Here is a 21,401-nt window from a genome sequence, read left to right as displayed (position 1 = left end):
GGAATTTTTGTTTCCTGTTGCTGATCTTTTCTTTACTGCCTAGAAAAGTTCCTTTAGTATTTGTTGTAAGGCTGGTTTAGTGTTGCTGAATTCACTCAGCTTTTGCTTATCTGAGAAGGTTTTTATTTCTCCTTCAAATCTGAATGAGAGCCTTGCTGGGTAGAGTAATCTTGGTTGGAGGTTTTTTCCTTTCATCATGTTAAATATATCATGCCACTCCCTTCTGGCCTGCAGAGTTTCTGCTGAAAAATCTGCCAATAGCCTTATTGGAGTTCCCTTGTATGTTACTTGTTTCTTTCCCCAGCTGCTTTCAAGATTTTCTCTTTGTCTTTAATTTTGGTCAGTTTGATTATTATGTGTCTCAGTGTGTTCCTCCTTGGATTTATTTTATATGGTACTCCTTGTGCCTCCTGGATTTGAGTGAGTGGTTCCTTTCCCATGTTAGGGAAATTTTCGGCTATTATCTCTTGGAATATTTTTTCTGTTCCCTTCTTTCTCTCTTCTCCTCTGGCACCCCTATAATACGGATGTTAATGCGTTTCACATTGTCCCAGAGTTCCCTGAGACTCTCTTCATTTTTTTTCAATCTTTTTTCTCTTTTCTGTTTTGCATCCGTAATTTCTTCTAATCTGTCCTCCACCTCACTTATTCGTTCTTCTGCCTCCTGTATTCTGCTGTTAGCTGCTTCTAGTGAGTTTTTTATCTCAATTATTTTATTTTGCATCTCTTCTTAAGTTTTATATCTTGTATCTCTTTACTCAGTGTTTCCTGTAAGTTATCCATCCTTGCCTCCAGTTTATTTCCAATGTCTTGCATCATCTTTAGCATCTAAAGTCTTTTTCCTGGAGGCTGAGAATCTCCTGATCACTTGGCTGATTTTCTGGGGTTTTGCCTTTCTCCTTCATCTGAGTTATAGTTCTCTGTCTTTTCATGTTTATAGGTTTTTGGTGTGGTGACCTTCTTATAGATAATAGAGCTGTAGCCTCTCTTACTTCTGGTGTCTGCCACCCTTGTGGCTGAAGTCGGTATGGGGGGCTTGCTGTAGGCTTCCTGATGGGAGGGGCTGATGCCTGCCCACTGGTAGGTGGAGCAGATTCTCATCCCTCTGGTGGGTGGGGCTTAGTCTCTGGATGGGATTAGAGGCAGCTGTGTGCCTGAGGGGTCTTTAGGTAGCCTGTTTACTGAGGGGTGGGGCTGTGATCATTGTTTGCCCTGGGGCTTCTCAGCACTGACTGATGGGTGGGGCCAGATTTTCCCAAAATGGCCACCTCCAGAGAAAGGCAACTGCTGAATAGTCCCAAGAGCTTTGCCTTCAATGTCCTTCCCTCACAACAAGCCACATTCACCCCTGTTTTCCCATGATGTCCTCCAAGAACTGCGGTCAGGTTTGACCTAGGTTCCTGTGGAGACCTCACTCTGCCCTGGGACCTAGTGCAGGTGAAAGTCTGTGTGCACCTTTTAAGAATGGGGTCTCCGTTTCCCCCAGTCCTGTGGAGCTCCTGTGCACAAGCCCCACTGGCCTTCAATGCCAGATTCTCCAGGGGCTCTTTCTCCCAGTGCCAGGTCCCTGCACGTGAGAGTTTGATGTGTGGCTCAGAACTCTCACTCCTGTAGGTGAGTCTCTGTGAGCCAGTTAGTTTTCAGTCTGTGGAGCTTCCCACCCAGGAGTTATGGGGTTGTTTACATCACGAAATCACCTGTGGATGTGGCCTCCTCTTTTTCTTCTGGAGTAGGGTATGGGTTTCCGGTCCATTTGGGTGGAGATTTCTCAGTCTTTAGTTGTGAATTTTGTTGTTTTTAGGAGAGAAGTTGAGCTCCATTCCTTCTATTCCGCCATCTTAATCCCATCTCTAAAAATTACATTTTAAAACTGGACTCCTGAAGCATTTAAATTTGGGAGCAACAATAAGGGTTACTTAAATTCAGAAATTTGATTAAGAGAAATCCTCCCATAGGGAGGAATTAGTCGCAAATAAGCACAATAGCAAAACCTGAGATCCTACAAGGGATGTGGAAAATCAAGATTTATTGGTGGAAGAATGGGGATGTATGTGGCTTATGCATACCATGAATTTTGCTTGGAGAGTTTATCATATAAAATGTGTATATAATTTGAAAATGTGAGAGGAAAGGTTGTCCATAGGCAATTTTGTATTAATTCATCCGTGGACATCTAGAAAGGCAATGATACAAGGAAAACTGGACACCACGTTTAAAATACATATGATAGATATAAAGATAGGCTTTTTCTTTGGAACCAGGCTACAGAATTTAAACTCCCAGCTATTAGAAAGGTGACTTGCTTAATTTAATTTCTCAACCCAATGCTTTAATTTATTCATATACATAATACAGGAAAAATAATACCAAACTCAGTAATGTTATCCTGAAGATGAATTTATTTAGTATCTACGATAACATCTTATACAACAAAAGTGTTCAAAATGTCACCAATTACTATGATATGAAAAGCATAGAGAAGCCAAGATGGGCAAATATTCACTAACATTGGTGTTTCCCTTCCATAGTTAGGGACAGTCATTGAGAAAGAGTTGCCCACCTAGGGAGTAGAAAATATTTCCCCATCTTTTCATGGCATCTAGAAGTGGTCATATTAGTACTATGAAGTGTTTCCCTTGCTAGTAAGACAGTTGAAATGTGAATACTCCTTCTGCACCATCATATTTGGTTTTTGCTTGTGACTCTGAGGGTTCCATGTTGTGGTGGAACTACAAGATATAAGAAAAGTGTCATATTTTCCAAATCACTATTCAGAAAGTCATCTGTGAATTAGAAACCATCGCATCACACTATAATTTGATGTAAAAGAACTCCCTATTGAATTAATCTACTGAAATTTTGGGTTTGGTATAGCAGTTACCCTAATTAGATGAAAAAAATCCTTTCTTTACTTTATAGAGAACATTTGCCGGCGACTTGCCGGCGAAATTTTAAAAGCACGAGTCAGGAGAAAATAGAACAGATTGGCCTGATTCCTCACAAAGTTGAAACAAAGTCCTCACCTGTGTGTTCCTTTGGTTTAGTTGTTTTGTTTTTATTAGTCTATTTCCTTTCCTTGAGTAATATTGTTCATATGCTCTAGTGATGGTCTAGCAAAAGCAATGTGGATCCAGGTTATAACATGTATAACCTTCCAGGGTGTATAGCTTTATTTTTTGAAATGACATTGATTAAGGGCATACTTGCCTTGGTTTTAAGCTACTGTGGTGGTTCAGGAATTTGTTTGTTCTTTATAAATGTTATGACTCAGGCTTGTCTGTGATATTCTTGTCTTTACTATCAACAGTCCAAACTTTGGGAAAAGAATAGGGCATATGAGAGATTTGAGTTGGTATATATGAGATTGTGGAGTTATGAATGAAATTCATCAGTTCTAGGGGAGAATTAGAAGTGGGGGAGAGGAGTTTGTTGTTGTTGTTGTTTAATTTCATTTTTGTAACTTTAATATAACTGAAACCAAGAGGAGATTTCATCCTTTGTTTTGTTTTTTCTTTAGGAAAAGTTTTTATTAAAGGGATTTTTAATTTCTTACTGAATCTTTATTTTCCCTTCAAGGAATGAAATATTGAACAAGAGAGGGGTTTGCTATTGTTGGGTTTCATATCTTGTGGAATTTTATATTTCTGGAATTGCATTGTTCTCATTAAACTATTTTTCTATAACTGTAACTGCAGACATAGGCAGACATCAGAGTTAAGCTAACTTTATTTGGGAACCAGAGTGGAATAGGAATAGGAAGGGGAGTTATCTATTACTTTTCAATAAATTTCTTTGAAACATAGAAGCTTAAACAGCAAATACCTTTTTTTTTTTTTTTTTTTTTTTTTTGTCTTTTTAGGACTGCACCATGGCATATGGAAGTTCCCAGGGTAGGGGTTAAATTGGAGCTTCAGCTGCCAGCCTTCACCACAGCCACTGCAGTGCCAGATCCTAGCTGTGTTTGCTACCTATGCCAAAGCTCATGGCAATGGCAGATCCTTAACCCACTGAGTGAGGCCAGGGATCAAACCTGTGTACTCATGGATACTAGTCAAGTTCTGCTGAGCCATGACAGGAATTCCCTTTTGCATAAGCTTTAAACTTCAGAAATCCTGGAATGCCTCATTTGGGGTTTCTGGCTTAGGTCTCGAGATATCTTCAAAGTGACATACAGGCCATCAGACAAGGATGTGAATACCAGAAGCCAGGGATAACTGGAGGCACTCTTTTTATTTTTTAATTTAAGTGTAGTTAATTTACAGTGTTGTATTAGTTTTGGGTGTTCAGCAAAGTGATTCAGACTATATATATATTTTTTTCATGTTATTTTCCATCATGCCTTATTATAGGATATTGAACATACTTCCCTGTGGTTATACATTAAGGCCTTGATATCTATTTTATACATAGTAGTTTGTATCTGTCCCCAAATACTTATTTATCTCTTCCCTACCTTCCTTCCCCTTGACAATCACAAGTCTGTTCTCTATGTCTGTGAGTCTGTTTTGTAGATAGGTTTGTTTGTGCCATATTTTAGATTACACATATAGGTGATATCATATGATATTTGTCTTTCCGGCTTACCTCACTTAGTATGATAATCTCTAAGTCCACTCATGTTGCTACAAATGGCATTTTTTCATACTCTTTTATGGCTGATTAATATCCTATCTATCTATCTAGTCTATCTCTCTCTCTTCTTTTTCCATTCATCTGTCAATGGACATTTAAGTTGCTTCCATGTCTTGGGTATTGTAAATAGTTTTGCAATGAACATTGTGGTTCATGTATCTTTTTGAATTATGGTTTTCTCCAGATATATACTCAGGAATAGAATTGCTGGATCATATGGTAGTTATATTGTTATTTTTTTAAGGTCTCTCCATACAGTTCCCCCCGACACTTTTTTCTTTTAGAGCCACACCTGCAGCATATGCAAGTCCCTGGGACAGGGGTTGAATCAGAGCTGCAGCTGCTAGCCTGAGCCACAGCCACAACAACACCAGATCCGAGCTGCATCAATGACCTGTCCTACAGCTTGTGGCAATGTTGGATCTTTAACCCACTGAGCAAGGCCAGGGATCGAACCTGCATCCTCATAGATGCTAGTCAGAGTCTTAACCCACTGAGCCACAATGGGAACTCCCTCAGTACTGTTTTCTATAGTGGCTTCACCAGTTTACATACTTACCAACAGCATAGGAGGGTTTTCTTTTATCCACACCTTCTCCAGCATTTGTTATTTGTTGACCTATTGAAGATGGCAATTCTGACCAGTATGAGGTGGTAACTCATTGTAGTTTTGATTTGCATTTCACTAATAATTAGAAATGTCAAGAATATTTTCATGTGCCTATTGCCATCTGCTTGTCTTCCCTAGAGAAATGTTTATTTAGGTCTTCTGTCCATTTTTTGATTGGGCTGTTTATATTTTTGTTATTGTAGGCACTCTTTATGGCTGGCTACTATTATCCTCCATCTGGCACCTAATGCTTCATGTTCTTCCCACACACAAACTATACTCCCCCATTCTCAAGGTACCCAGAAGCTTCATATCTCATTCCACTGCAGCATGAGCACAAAATCTAGAATCTCATTATTTAAATCAGGTCCAAATGTGATCAGTCTCCTTAGTTATTGTATTTTAAATATAAAGTCTAAAATATGGCTCCTCTAGCTCTTCTGATCAATAAAATAAGGAAAGTTATCACCTCTCTTGTCCTCTCAAACAACATATAAACTTAGAAAAGACATGAAACATCTCTTATAAACACTCTTCATCAAGAAGAAAGAAAACAGGAGCCATATAGGGCTCACTAGCATATACAGTTCTGAAAAGGAGCTGGACAAATGATAGAAGTTCTTAGACGAGGTGTCTAGGCCAGCTAATTGTACTTCATGACTTTTGGCTCCGCACTTTGGCCTCCTAATGATGCCTTTGAATCATTCTCCCTTATTCATAGAAATTAAAACGTTTGCTCCTTCTCAGTCTGCTTCCTACTTGTGAATTTTGGGTCCCCAAAGGTCACATTATACTGTCTACTCTTCTGCCTTATTAGGTCAATTTTGTCAGTGTATCTGTTCATAAAATTTCCTTAAAATTTTATTCAGCGAGTATGTTTGGTGTTCAAACTATTATGCTAAAACCACACCCACCAACCTCTTTAATATAATCTCTTTTTGACCTAGGGGTTTTCCTGAGACTGCTCTGTGAAAATGCTCCTAAACTTAGATATCCTGAAGTTTTATAAAAAGGATCCTTGATGAATACTCTCAGAATCATTAAACAGCCATTTACCTGGCTGAGCAGTATCTCATGCACTGGTTTTTGTCTTTTGGTTTTTGTTTTGGTCTAATACCATAATAAAAGATTGTACCATGACCCCAACAACTTCACCTTTAGAAAATACTTTTCTGGGAACAACTGGGATTATTAGATCATTGCTCAGAAGATACTTTTAGTATCATTTGTCATCCTAGAGGGGTTAGGAATCTTTTAAATGAGCAAGCTCTTAATCCATTTTAACAGGCCTTCCATTGGCTTGCCTATCTCTTCTTGAAAGTCAAGGAGAAAATAGGTAACACCAACACTCTCAATGGAAATTCCTTTTGCTAGACAATATAATTCATTAGGTATATTTTCTACTTTCCATATAACTGCAAGTGAACTTGCTGTTAAACTTTCTGGAACCATATAACAAGAAGTCCCTTTCCTCCAGTTTCCAGTAATAGTTACTTCGTATTCCTGCAAACTCTCATCTGTAGCCTTATCCAAGACCATGGGGCTCTATTAATTGTTTCTTCGAAATGCTTTAGTCAGTCACTAAAAATCCCACAGCCTGGTTCTAAAGCCACTTCCACATTTTAGATTGCTGTGAAAGTAGCCCCCGGTTTTGGAATGCCAAATCGATATTATTTATCTATTGTTGCATAATAAATCTTGGAATTACTCTCTTAATTTCCTTTTCTGGTAGTTGCCATATGGAAATGCAACTGACTTTTGTGCATTAATTTATTTTTATTACTCAATGAATTTATTACATTTGTAGCTGTACAATGATCATGACAATCCAATTTCATAGGATTTCTATCCCACAACCCCAGCTCATCCCCCCACCCCCCAAACTGTCTCCTCCGGAGACCATAAGTTTTTCAATGTCTGTGAATCAGCATCTGTTCTGCAAAGAAGTTCCGTCTGTCCTTTTTTCAGATTCCACATGTCAGTGAAAGCATTTGATGTTGGTATCTCATTGTATGGCTGACTTCACTTAGCATGATAATTTCTAGGTCCATCCATGTTGCTAAAAATGCTGGTATTTCCTTCCTTTTAATGGCTGAGTAATATTCCACTGTGTATATATACCACCTCTTCTTGATCCACTCCTCTGTTGATGGACATTCAGGTTGTTTCCAGGTCTTGGCTATTGAAAAGAGTGCTGCAATGAACATTGGAGTACATGTGTCTGTGAGTCGTGGTTTTCTCTGGATAGATGCCCAGGAGTGGGATTGCTAGATCAAATGGTAGTTCTATTTTGAGTTTTCTGAGGAATCTCCATACAGCTTTCCACAGTGGTTGTACCAATTTACATTCCCCCAAACAGTGTAAGAGGGTACCTTTTTCTCCACCCCCTCTCCAGCACTTCTTGTTTGTAGGCTTTTTGATGATGGCCATTCTGGCTGGTGAAAGGTGGTACCTCAGAGTGGTTTTGATTTGCATTTCTCTAATCACGAGTGATGTTGAACATCTTTTCATGTGTTTTTTGGCCATCTGTATGTCTTCTTTGGAGAATTGTCTGTTTAGATCTTCTGCCCATTTTTTGATAGGCTTGTTTGTTTTTTTTTTGGTATGGAGCTGCAAAAGGTGTTTATGTATTTTGGAGATTAATCCCTTGTCAGTTGATTCACTTGCAAAGATGTTCTCCCATTCTGTGGATTGTCTTTTTGTTTTGTTTAGGGTTTCCTTTGGTGTGCATAAACTTTTAAGTTTGATTAGGTCCCATTTGTTTTTTGGTTTTTTTTGCTGTCATTACTCTGATAGGTGGTGATAGATGTTGCTGTCGTTGATGTCAGAGAGTGTTTGGCCTGTGTTTTCCTCTAATAGTTTTATAGTGTCTGGTCTTATATCTAGGTCTTTAATCCATTTTGAATTTATTTTTGTGTATGGTGTTAGGGAGTGTTCTAATTTCATTATTTTCCATGTGGCTGTCCAGTTTTCCCAGTTGTGCATTAATTTTGTATCCTGCAACTTTGCCAAATTTATTTATAAGCTCTAATTATGTCTGTATTTGTGTAATCTCAGTATTTTTCTACAAATAAGATCATGTCATCTGTGAATAGAGATAACTTTACTTCTTCCTGTCTAATTTGGAAGTCTTTTGTTTCTTTTCCTTGTTCTGGCTAGGACTTCCAATACTAAATTGAGTAACACTGGCAATAGCAGGGATCCTTGTCTTGTTCCTTTTCCCAGAGGAAAAGATTTTAGCTTTTGCTGTTAAATTTGAGTGGTTCTCATACATGGCCTTTATTATGTTGAAGTATGTTTCACCTATGCCCAATTTTCTGAGTGTTTTTATCATGAAAGTGTATTGAATCTTGTTAAAAGTTTTTTCTGCATCATTTGAATTGTCCTGTATGTGTTAAGGTGATAATGCAGTTTTTTTGGTCCTACATGTGATCAGTGATATATCACACCGATTTTTGTGTTGAGCCATCTTTGTATGTCAGGATTAAACTCCACTTGGTCATAGTGTATAATACTTTTAAGATGCTGTCAAATTCAGTTTACTAGTATGGTGTTGAGAATTTTCATCGATAATTCGTTGATGATACTGGCCTATAGTTTTCTTTCCTTATATTGTCTTCTTCTGGATTTGGCATCAGGATAACACTAGACTAACAGAGATTTGAAATTTTCCTTTTCTAGTTTGGGGAAGAGTTTGAAAATGGTTGCTGTTAACACTTCTTTAAATGTTTGGTAAAATTCTCCAGTGAAGCCATCTGGTTCTAAGATTTTATTTATCGGAAGCTTTTTAAATGACTTCATTCAATCTTTTTACTAGTTACTGTTTTTTTTTTTTTTTTCAGATTTTCCATTATTTTATGATTCAGTCTTTGTATGTGGTATGTTTGTAGAAAAATATCCATTTCTCCTCAGTTACTAAATTTGTTGGAATTGAGTTATTCATAGTATTTTCATATAATCCTTCTTTACCTATTAACATTGATTATAATGTACCTTCTTTCATTTCTAATTTTAATTATTAGAATATTCTTTTAAAAATTAATTTGGTTAAGGGTTTTTCAATGTTATTTATCTTGTTGAAGAATCAACTATTAGTTTCATTAATTTTTTTGTTCTTGTTTCTAAGAATCACATGTATTTAATGAGTCAATTACACTGTTTTGGAGACATTGACATTTTTAAGGTTAAACTTTAGTGTGCTTCTTTTTTACTTAATAAATGTTCAAAATTTCAATAACTCTCAAGGAAATATAATTCATTCATTTATGTTTCTTGAGTTTTCTTATCTGGTAAGTTATTAACTTTATTCCAGGAACATAGCCCTTTTTGATGTTTATTTAGAAGATATTTTCCTGCAGATACAATAAAACTCAATTTTAACTTCTAGGTATTACATATTTATTTAACTGTCTACTTGATTTCACAGTAAAATTTAAATCATCAGTACTTACTCTTTAATTGGAATTCTTGCAAGTTAAACTTCCTAACATGTTATATTTTTAACATACTAAGATATGAGTGGGGCTTGTCAGCATTTCATTAACACATTTGCTTCCTAAGAAGAGGTCAATTACTTATTTAATTATTTTATGATCATTTTTATTTAGTTAGTGAATTATAAATGGATAGTTTCCATCATCTTTTTTGGCTATTCAATTCATTATATTTCCCAAAACACTATTTCCACTTTTTTTTTTTTTTTCTGAGAAGACTCTCTTCCAAAGCTCTTTATACTCTGAGGGTGGCTCTTTGACTATTAAACTTCCTTCTGTTACCCAAAAAGTGATGAGATTCAAAGGTTTCCACTTAGGTTTTCCCATACTGTGCATGTGTGTGTGTGTGTGTGTGTTTTATTTCTTGTTACATTATTTTCACCTACTGCCTCAATTAATATCTACAAAAAGTGGAGTCCTCTTGTGGTGCAGCAGGTTAAGGATATGGCATTGTCACTGCTGTGACTTGGGTCACTGTTTTGGTGTGAGTTCAATCATGGTCCAGAAATTTCCGTATTCTCTGGGAGCAGCCAAAAAAAAAAAAAAAATTCACAAAAATAAACTGCACACACATACATAATCACTTTGATCATCCCACCTTCCTCTCTGGGCTCCAGATGTATGGCTTCCAATCTCTTTATCTGTGGTATTTCAAAGGACAGTAAGCCAAAGCATTAGAACTTGCAGATGTGGGTATCTGAGTAGCAGAACAAATGCTATGCCTGGTTGAATAAATATTTAATGAGCTGTGACATACCATGGTTACACTATGTGGAGAGCACACAAGTCTATGTTCCTATATCTGTCAGACATATCACTTCATAGAGGAGACCAAGATTACTAAACTTCAAGAAGTAGCCATAGTCTTCTACTTGAATTCTTATGTAATACACTTTGTACTGTTTAAGTTCTTTGAAAGTAAACATAGGTAAAGACATCTTAGAAAAGTATTTAAGTCCCCTCTCTGTCTTATTTTAGCATTAATGAGGAGCATAGAAAACCAAGAGCAAGACGAACAGAGAATATAATATAAATAATGACTACTGTGGCAAGGATTCTTTAAAATATCCACTGCAGCTTACATCAGGGGAAGCTATATGGCATTTAAGAATATATGTAGAATTATTTCATCCTCACTTAAGAATTTTTGTAACATAATTTAGTGGGAAAAATGAGGGATTTTAATTAAAGGTAAATGGTGAGTTAAAAAAAAAAATTAACCTAAGAGTCAAAAGAATGATGCTTAAGTAATTGTTCAATTCATTGTACAAGACAGGTCTATAGATAGGTAGATAAATTAATCTCTCTGAGGCTCGCTCTTATTAACATAAAATTGGAAATAAAATACAATAATTTGAATTGAGATGGTTAGATAATTTAAGTGTATACATTAATAGACATGTTTTAATTGTATGAATATAAGATAATCACTCTTTCAGGATTTTTGGCATATTGCTAAAGAAAAAAATAAACATCCATCTGTGACTTGACATCATTTTGATTGGTTTCACATAATTAAAGATACCCCCATTTTTTATTAAAAATACTTGGCATAAATTTAGTATTAAATATCAATTTTATTTTCTCAAAGCATTGCTTCTAAACCTGAAACAAAATTATTTTAGAGGAGTAATACTCTTTCTCTTCATGTGCTTTAACTACTAATTATGAATTATGCTTTCTAGCTATAAAAAAATAAGAACACATAAAAGCTATTGTAAAATATTTAGTATACTTTATGTTAAAAATTTTTAAATTCTAGTAACATTGTTTTATTTAATTGTAAATGGTTTAATCCATTTATTTCTTCTAAAAGTTGGTAATGGTGATAGTCAAAAGAAACAAAAAAAATAGTATTTTTCTATCACTTCTTTATTTTTAAGCTTATATGCAGGTAAATAATTTTAACTGCTGTTTTATATTTAACATTAGATCTTTGCCAAAATTTAAATTAAAAATAATAAAGAGATGAACAACTCTTTAAAGCTGAATTACCTTCTAAAAGAAAATTTTAATTGGTCTAATATTTAGACTGATTTGACTTTTTCTGATTAATTTAGACTTATTTGACCAATTGCATTAAAATCTTTGTGGAATATATTAAAAAGCCCTGGATTGAGTATAACTGGGTATCTTTCTGGTTATTTCCTCTTTGACTCTTAGGCCTCTGAAAAGTCTGAAAAGACAAAGCATTCTTTTTTTGTAATCTCGAGAATATTTATTTTATGTGAAACTTATCTTTTAAAAATTAATTATATTAACATGTATTTTCTTAATGGGTAACTTTTTTGAAAAGTTATCCATAGCCAAATTGTCAAATCACATTATTTTATCCCTTTGAAGGTATGCAGTGAATTATGAGCACACTAGTATTTGTACTGGTGAGAGGGAATAAATTATGTACTCAACTACATACCAGAGAAATACATATTTCTTTGAATTTAGCTAGACTTGAGCAGGTAGGTAAGGAGACTAATGTTTTTCTCTTAGTGTGCCATTTATCAACCACCACAATGGCTCGAAGCAATTTAGCTCTCTCTTCATATCTCAGGGGTCCCAATATAGATTTTCATTTTGCCAACTGGAAGGAGTCTGAAAACTCTCCCTGCTGATTGGTCTTGATCATCTGTTGCTCTTCACTGACAGAGCAAGTAATCATTTTACTGCCAGGAAGATGGAAAACTGACCTATCCTAAATGTGACCCTGTAATTCGTTTAGTCTTTGTGTTACACTAAGCTGTCCTGTTGAAAGACAACAGAAGCTGCCTGGGTTAAATAATGAGGCATTTGGGTCACTGGCCACAATTTCAAATGAAATCCACAGTTTGTGGGTGAAGGTAAAATATATATGGGAGTTCCCATTGTGGCCCAGCTAGTTAAGGACCTGATGTTGTCTCTGTAAGGATGTGGGTTCAATCATTGGCCTGGCTAAGTGGGTTAAAAGGATCTGGTGATGCTGCAAGCTAGGGTGTAGTCTGCAGATGCAGCTCAGATCTGTTGTTGCTGTGGCTGTGGCATAGGCCTAAAGCTGCAGATCCAATTCGACTCCTGGCCTAGGAACTTCCATATGATGCAGGTGTGGCCATAAAAAGAAAAAACAAACATATAAAATATACATGGGGGTTCTCTTAAGCAGAGTCTGCAGAAGACCACACGTATGTACATACACAGGTTTTGATCAGAATTCTTAGAATTCTGGTATCTATTTTATACTCACCCCCAAACTATGAATTCATTTGGAAGTGTGACCAGTGACCCATACATCTCTTTTAACTCAGGTCCTTTCTGCTTTCTCTCAGCCAACAGCTTAATGTAAAACAAGGAGCAAATAATAGCAAATAATTACAGGATCACTCTTCGGACAGGTTTCCTCTTTTAGTGGAGAGTGAGTGAATGTGTGTGTGTTTGAGTATGTGTGTAGTCTTCAGAAGTCTACCTAGGAGAAATTCCACAGTGGTTAGCATTAAGATATAGAGCTATATGTATGTGCTTATTGTTTTCTGGCATATATGGTTTTGAAAGTCATTAGTTACTATTTATTTAAATTAAGACTATGTCCACTTGATTGCTTGATTGGCATAGACACCTATTAGTAAACTATTATCACTACTTTGTATGAAAGTATCTTCAACTAAAATTATCCAAAAACATCATTTTTGGAACATTTTGTGCACAATAACATACTAGATAACCAGAATACAAAGATACATAAAAACATCATGCTTATTTGAAAGAAAATCTAAACTCCCCTATAAATGACAATGAAAGCACAGATGTGCTGAACAATAGGAAGAAATCAAAGCAACTGTACTTGATTTGGTTGTCACAATATATTTTTTAATTAAAAGAATGTATTTCGCAATTTAAAAAGTGACTGTTTAAAACTTCACTGCTGTAAAGTTTTGTCTATTTAATATTTTCTTAAAATACATATCTTTTTAATTTATATATCACTACATAGTAGGCATCCCCCAAACTTGATGGCATGCAACAGGAATTATTTTAATGTGCTCACAGATGCTGACAGGAGTTCAAGAAGGATATGAAGTAAATCGTTTTCCTAGGTTCTATATCTGGGACTTCAGTTGGTAAGAGAGAAGTATGTAAGCAGGAAGAGTTGGGACTGGTGAATTCGTGTCCATCTTGGCTTCTCCCACTCATTTGTCAGATTCCTGAGTTGGGCTCATCTGTGTCTGTATCCTACTAAAAGCACATAAATGTGACCTAGCCGGATGTTTGGGCTATTCCAGGATAACTGTATTCTGAGAGGGAGCGAACACCCAGATGTCCCTAAGGGGGAACATTCCATGAGACTGGGTCAGAAGCTGCTTATGCTCTCATGATGTGGTCTCAGAGGGCACATAGCATCACTATGGATTGATGAGGCACTCATAAGCCATTCATACTCAGTAAATTAAATAATTTGGTATTGAATTTAAAACCACTTAGTAACTAAATTTGTCAATGCCTTTGCATATGAAAGTGTATTTCACTTCATTTTATTTATTTACTTGTTAAGATGTGCTCTAATTTGAAAGATATATACTCATCACAGGCTTCAAGGTAGGTAATATTGCTAGTGAGTGAAACAAAAGAGAAACATGTATTAACCAAACCATCCAAATAAAACAATTTTTAAAGTGTGTAGAAAAAATTGTAATGATTTAAAGTATGTTTAACTTTGACTGACACTATGAGTTCCGTTTCAATTCTATGGTAAGAGATCAGCTCATCGGATTCTTAAAGTACAATTTAGAAAAATTAAAGCTACAATTTCATAAATGGTATAACTAGATAAATTCTCAACTTCCTTGTCTGAATCTGATATGGAATTTCCAAACATGGGTCTCTTTTTTGTGGGGATGAGTCATAATAAATATATTCCATTTGCAGCTATTTTTGAAATCAAGTATTTTTACCTTCTTAATCTGCTATCCCTTCCTACTGTGAAAAGTCACTGTGCATATTAAAATAATATTAGGCTGAAAATTTCAAAAAATCTGACCACCATAGAGGAAAACAATGTTTTTTTATGTTTCACATTATAGCAGGTGCAAAGTATCTGGTTGCTAGGACATTCGCTCAGAATCAACAAAGTCAGGGCACTGTGTCCAGGTCTCTGATTCTCTCAGTTTCCCTCTGAGTTCAAGAGATGCTTACCTCACTGAAAATGTCCTGCTTTCCTGGGAAAGTCAAAGGCAGGATGCAGGAGCCAGTGGAAGGTGGACGTTTGTCTTACATTCCTTTCTTATCAGAAGAGTCTAATCTTCCTTAAAGCCAGTTTTTATGTGCCCCGCATAACTAGAAATGTGTCAGACTATCACTCCTACCTGCAAAGGAAATGATACTTGACTTTTCTGCCCTCCATAATGGAAGATAAGAACAATAGGTTTGAGGTGGAAGAAATTCAATGGCATGTTATCATTGCAGTGGGAAAAACAATGTGTTCCCCCACCAAGGTATCCGTGTCCCAATCCCCAGAACCTATGAATATATTATTGTATGCAGTAAAATGACACTACTTGGCGATAAGAATTTTCTAAGAAAGATGATCCTGCATGAGCTAAATAATCACATCACTCCTAATAAGTGAAAGAGTTAAAAAGAAAATTAATGTTGGAGGAATGTGACATAAGGTGGACCCAAATGACCATTGTTGGTTTTGAAGATGGAGGGAGGAGCCGGCTGGGTACCAAGGAATACAGGTGGCCTCTGTAAATGGAAAAGACAAGGGGATGGATTCTCCCCTAGAACTAGAAAAGGAAAACAGTGCTGCCTACACCTTGACTTTAGCTCTGTGAAACCCATTTTGGAGTTCTGACATCCAACACTGTAAAATCAATTTTTGTTTTTTTAAACAACTGTATTTGCAGTTATTTTTTACAACAGCAATAGGAAACTAATGCAATAGTCCTATAGTAAAGTGAATAGATTGGGCCTTTTTTTCACAATCCTATTTTACTTTATAACATGTTTTATACCTCAATTTATTAAACTCTTTTTTGAAGACCTTTTCTGTAAAAAATATATTTTTATAAATTTGGTAAATAAAATACCACCAATGCTAAATATCATTTCAGTTCAGAGTTTCAAATTTTCTCACCAAATAATAATATACCAAGATAGTTGTATATTTAAATTTTTTCATTATTTATTTTTAAATAATGTATTCTTCTTTTAACCATGTTTATATATTAGTTTGTTTTATTTTATTGAGCTATAGTTGATTTATAGTATTATTTGAGTTTCAGGTGTAAAACATAGTTATTCACAACATTTAAACCTTATCCTCCATTATATTTATTATGAAATAGTTGTTACTTCAGGTTTTTCTGGAATGAGGCAAATCATAAGTGAATGAATAAGATATAAAAATAAGCATATTTAATCTGAAAAATTCTAGCATAATCAGTGTCAGAATGGACCATCATTAATTACCAAGGTGATAATACTACACCAACACCATTTATTACATATTTTGAATTATTTCTAGTAATGGCATGTAGTGGGGTTTGAATAGAATACAACATAGTAAGTTATTTGCTTTCATGTTTAGAACCAAAAGAGAAATAGGTAAAGAAATCAGTTCAAAATATGCATTTTATCATGACAAAATCAGATTCCAAGGAGTGGCTATGTATCTTTTTACTCCAGTATTTAACTTGCTGGCTTAGTCACAGAGAGAGGTAGAAATCATAGACCTCCTCAGTCTAGTAAAGTTGCCGAATGGTGGTGAGCAAACCAGAAGCCTCCACCTTGCAAACAAACACTACAGCAAGGACAAAAGAATCTCAGCCAGGGATGCTTGGTTCCTTCTTTCCAGTATGAAAATGATTAGTGCTCACAAGGAAGTTGGTATCAGCAGTTTACAGAAATAAGAGTAACTATCATATTCTGGGATTAATACAATAATTTGATTGCACTATCAGCCTAAAGTTTGGAGATTCCATAATTTCCATAGTTGAAGTAAAAGGATGATACATAAAAAGGGTCGCACATATTGAGAAGCAGGGGATGAGGGAGGGAAAAATTACAAGGGACTAAGGAAGATATTTAGTGGAATAAAGGCCAAAAGCCACTCTGAAAATAAATTAAGCATTTCTTACGTTTTTAAATGTTTATGCTTGCCCAGGTTAATCCAAGAGAGGAATACTATTTAAAGAAACTTGCAGGGAGTTCCCGTTGTGGCTCAGTGGTTAACGAATCCAATTAGGAACCATGAGGTTGCAGGTTTGATCCCTGGCCTCGCTCAGTAGGTTAAGGATCCTGTGTTGCCGTGAGCTGTCGTGTAGGTTGCAGACACAGTTCGGATCCCACATTGCTGTTGTTCTGGTGTAGGCCAGTGGCTACAGACAAGAAAAAAAAAAAAAAAAAAAAAGAACCTTGCAGTAGTTCCCATCATGGCTCAGCAGTAATGAACATCCCTGGCCTGGCTCAGTGTTTTAAGGATCCACCATTGCCTTGAACTGAGGTGTAGGTCACAGACACAGCTCAGATCCCATGTTGCTGTTGCTGTAGTGTAAGCTGGAAGCTACAGCTCTGATTTGACCCCTAGCCTGGGAACTTCCATATGCCACAGGTGTGGCCCTAAAAAGGCTAAATAAATAAATAAATAAATAAAACCTTGCAATATAAACATACTCCACCTTCTAATACTTCTCATTTCAAATGTTTTATTGTTTTGTGTATTAGAATTTTCCATTTCTTCATTTGCACTTTGTATTTGTCACAAATGTTTGAGGGAAGGAAAGCACCAGTAAGTATGACTATTTCGTCTTGTAAAGACATCACTTCTAGGGTTTCAACTGATGCATTGGACATCTTTGTCAATGTTGGAAAAGCCTGTCAGTGGAGATACTAACCTTTTCATATACCACTCATGTGTACTGTGGTTAAATCTCCAGGATTAAAAAATGTGCAAGTGAAACAAAGTGCATTGCTATAGTAGAGGATGTTTATTACAGCTGTTTCTTTTTTCCTGTATTCACTACCCTGTTTTCTCCCTTACTCATTCATTTAAAAACGAAACAAAACAAAACTTCAGAAGTATATAACAGAGTTCGTTGAAACTGTATACAATTATTAACAGACTCAGTCTGAGATGAACTAAAAAGAAATACACTCAAAGCTTCAGTATATGGAGTTTTCTGGTGGCTCAGTGGGTTAAGGATCAGGCATTGTCACTGCTATGGCTCTGGTTGCTGCTGTGGCCCAGGTTTGATCCCTAGCCCAGGAAGGCATACCATGGGTGCAGCCAAAAAAAGAAAAAAAAAAAAGATACAGTATGTAAGAAAAGCCCATGTAAGTAAAGTCTTTCAAAATATTTTACTAATTATAACTCGAAATTGGTACATTCTAACTAAATTTCTAAAATGGCATTTGGAATCATTCTGGACCTCCTTCATACAGATCTTCAATTTCATGCTAACTGCTAGCTATTACATCTTATTTCATTTTTCTACTCAAAATTCTAACATGAGTAAAATGATAAGTGAAATATTTATGTAGAGTTAAATCCAACCTTTGATCATACTGCTTAGGATAATTAAATTATTTCCTTGAAAACATAAATTAAAAATCATCAATAGTGGAAGCCGAGTACCATAGATATTAAAATGAATATATACTAAATTTTGTAGTGTTTTAAGCAAGGTGACAAAAGAAAAATAAATGGGTAAGTGTGTATTCTCACATTACTGCCCACAAATAAACATAGGAAATGACACAAAGTATATATACCACTTGTTTCTATATTGAAATTGTAACTTATTTTCACAGAAAGTGGAATTATTCATTTCACTTGAAAAAAGAAGCTACAGAGGCACATGCATATACACACATACGTACACATATATTTATGTAATGTGAACAATTAGAGGGTATTATGGCATAATGACATCTGGTTTCATCAGTCATTTTGTAAACATGATGTAAAATATGTTGAGATAGAATGAAGCTGCATTATTTATCCTTTTTTTTCCTTGCAGATACAAATACACAATAAAAACAGCACTGCTTAGTTGCTGATGTCTTTCCTCAATTAGCATAAAAGCAAATTGATTTTTTTGTTTGTTTGTTTTGCTTGAGGGGGCAAAACAGCAGAAAGTTGTTTTCTTTTTCCTGCTGTATTTCCATCAAACACATTTTTACTGCAAATTATGTTTGAATTTTAGGCAAGTTATTTTCATTCTCGTAAGTCAGAAATAAATTTCAGTTGCAGCTCTCTGTGCTCCCTTAAGGAACTATATTAGCCTCCACATGGTGGTTTAAGTGCACAATTAGTCTTTTTCTCAGTCTTTCCATGTTATACTTCCATGTGGGTGGCCTTTAAACACACAAGTAGGCATTTCAAGGGCACTGAGTTCACCCAAGTTTGGCTCCTCTACTGGATTATTTTCAGTCATAATTGGCATTAGATGAAATGGTTTGAAAACAGTCTGAAAGTTTTAGTTCCTCAATGAGTCACTCTCCACTGAATGACAAAGTCTGATCAATGATAACCTGCTTGGAAGAAAAGCCGCTGCTCAGTTAAACATTCCAGTCACCCAGGAGAAGCAGCAGGACAATTACAAAGATTTTCTTTTCTTTAATTCTATCAGATTAGATAACAGAAAAAAATAAAAAGACATAAATTTACTATGATGTAAAAATAAAGTCTGGCTACTTTGTAATAGCAAGTGATGTATTTTATCTGATTACTCTTGCAATGTAATAAAGTTACTGGAGAAATTACTGTAGTATTATAATATGCCACAAAACTGATTAATTATAGTCTGTGGACTGCCAGTTATTTTTCCAGCAAAGATGGGTTTACTTGGGATAAGCAGAGAGTTGCAGTTTGGGTTCTGCAACCATGGCAAGCCACGTGCAAGTCCCTGAAGACAAGGGGAGGAGAATGCTTTTATAGAGAGGAAAAGCAAGTTTGGAGGGTCATCATAAACTCAGTCCATGGCTTTTCACTAGCTGCATTATTACCAGGAGAGAAGTAGGATCTTTTTCTTCTTGCTCTTGGGCTCCGCTGTCACCACAGGGTGTGAGAGCTCCCCCTCCTGGTCTCTCTATGTAATTGAGCTTTCTGTTTATTTTTACAAATGAAAACCAGGACTGTGTCTAATATATCCATGGGTATTGTAATAATTAAATAACTTGCTTACCATTAAATGACAATAATACAAGGATTAGAACTGAAAACTTCTAAGTTGAAGACTGTCACAATTAGGTTATTCTGTTCTCAATCCTAGGTGCCCCCAAATCAAAGTAGCCCATGAAGGCACTGACCCAAGGTGTGCAATCAGTATCTATTTTAAAAAAAACAAGCTGTCCTTAAAAAATTCTCCTATTGAGTTAAGAAGAATTAAAATTGGCCCATGTATTCATGTGCGCAGTTCTTCTCAGAGGTGATTTACTCCTCTCTACCTAAGAGCATTTAGCGTTTATGCAAGGAAGATATGAAAGCAGTGAGTCCACTCTTACTCTCCCTTCTCACAAAACTGTTTATTAAATCCTATCCACCCAAAGAAATATGATTTATTATCATTAAGGATATACAACAGAATTAATTACAGGTGTCAACATTAGCAGAAAGGAAAGAATAAAAGAAACAATCTCCCAAAAATAACTGCATCAATGAGAAGATGATTCAGAAAATACTTTGAAATGGTAAAAAATGTCAGACTTTTTTTTTTTTTTTTGCTAAGTTGATATTTGTTGGCTATAACTGTGGCATTACTTTTACCTTCAGGAATGTTTCAATAATAAATTTTTTTGGCTGATATACAAGAGTTTTTAAGTTATTTTGTGAATATTAATTTAACAGAGTTTACATGTATTATTTGGTAGTTTGGTATTAATATATAACAAAGCAAATTTAGAATATTACAAATATAATTTTCAACCTAAAATTGTTTCTTTCAAACTAAATACTGTGAAATTAGTAAAACAAAACAAAACAAAAAACTGCTTTGTTGATAAAATAAATTAGATAAATTTTTGTCATTTGTCATGCTGTGTTACACTGAGCCCTAATGTAATCTGTCTATGCTAGATATAACTTCTGTTTTTCTCTTTACTATAATTACTCAATAATGTGGGTTTTTACTCTCACACTGCCTTAATTTATTCATCTATAAAATGGGGGCATTAATGATCACTGTTTCACAAGATAGGCTGATTGGATTTGTAATTTATTCTGTATTACAATGTATTTTTTACATAGTAAAAATTTAATTAATGTTAATATTAGTGCTAGTACCAATAAAAATGTGGTTTACCTATTTAGCACCTGACTTACTTGGTTTTGTATAACCATAGAAAAAGCTTCTGGGGCTCAACAGCCTTCTCAATTTCTAATGGGCCATGCAGGCAGGATTTACATACTCAATGATCTTCTTCTCTGGCAATAGGCATATCAAAGACAGGCTCTTTCCAAGCCATAACATCAAGTGCATTCCATATATACCCACATACAGATAGTTCCTTACATTTTAACTTTCTCACATTGTTCTAAAAATGTCCAATTTCTATGAGAACTCAAATCCAGGAATATACATTAAGACCTCTCTTGTGATCCCTAAATATAATTCAGGGGTTTAGCTACTTTCTGAAATTTTCCGTAGCTTTACATTTAATGTTTTTTATTATTTTATTTCTGAATAACTTACAAAGAG

The 21,401-nt window shown here is 35.3% G+C and overlaps 1 long non-coding RNA gene across 1 annotated transcript in view; it reads left to right on the top strand.

Moving 5' to 3' along the window:
* Positions 1-19,464, top strand: part of LOC146395466 (uncharacterized) — a 231,256-nt gene extending 211,792 nt beyond the window's left edge. Inside the window, exons 4-7 of the long non-coding RNA XR_014831082.1 lie at positions 10,714-10,851; positions 13,753-13,823; positions 17,428-17,491; positions 18,723-19,464. This is a non-coding gene — a long non-coding RNA (uncharacterized LOC146395466). The remainder of the gene's footprint in view (positions 1-10,713; positions 10,852-13,752; positions 13,824-17,427; positions 17,492-18,722) is intronic.
* The last annotated feature ends 1,937 nt before the right edge of the window (positions 19,465-21,401 follow it).

The sequence above is a fragment of the Sus scrofa genome, chromosome 16 (genome assembly GCF_054392235.1).
Source record: "Sus scrofa isolate SSC_HxYL_T2T_F1_AM1 chromosome 16, Sscrofa_HxYL_maternal_Yorkshire_Landrace_v2.0, whole genome shotgun sequence".
NCBI lineage: Eukaryota > Metazoa > Chordata > Mammalia > Artiodactyla > Suidae > Sus > Sus scrofa.
This window is presented reverse-complemented; position numbering and strand designations above follow the sequence as displayed.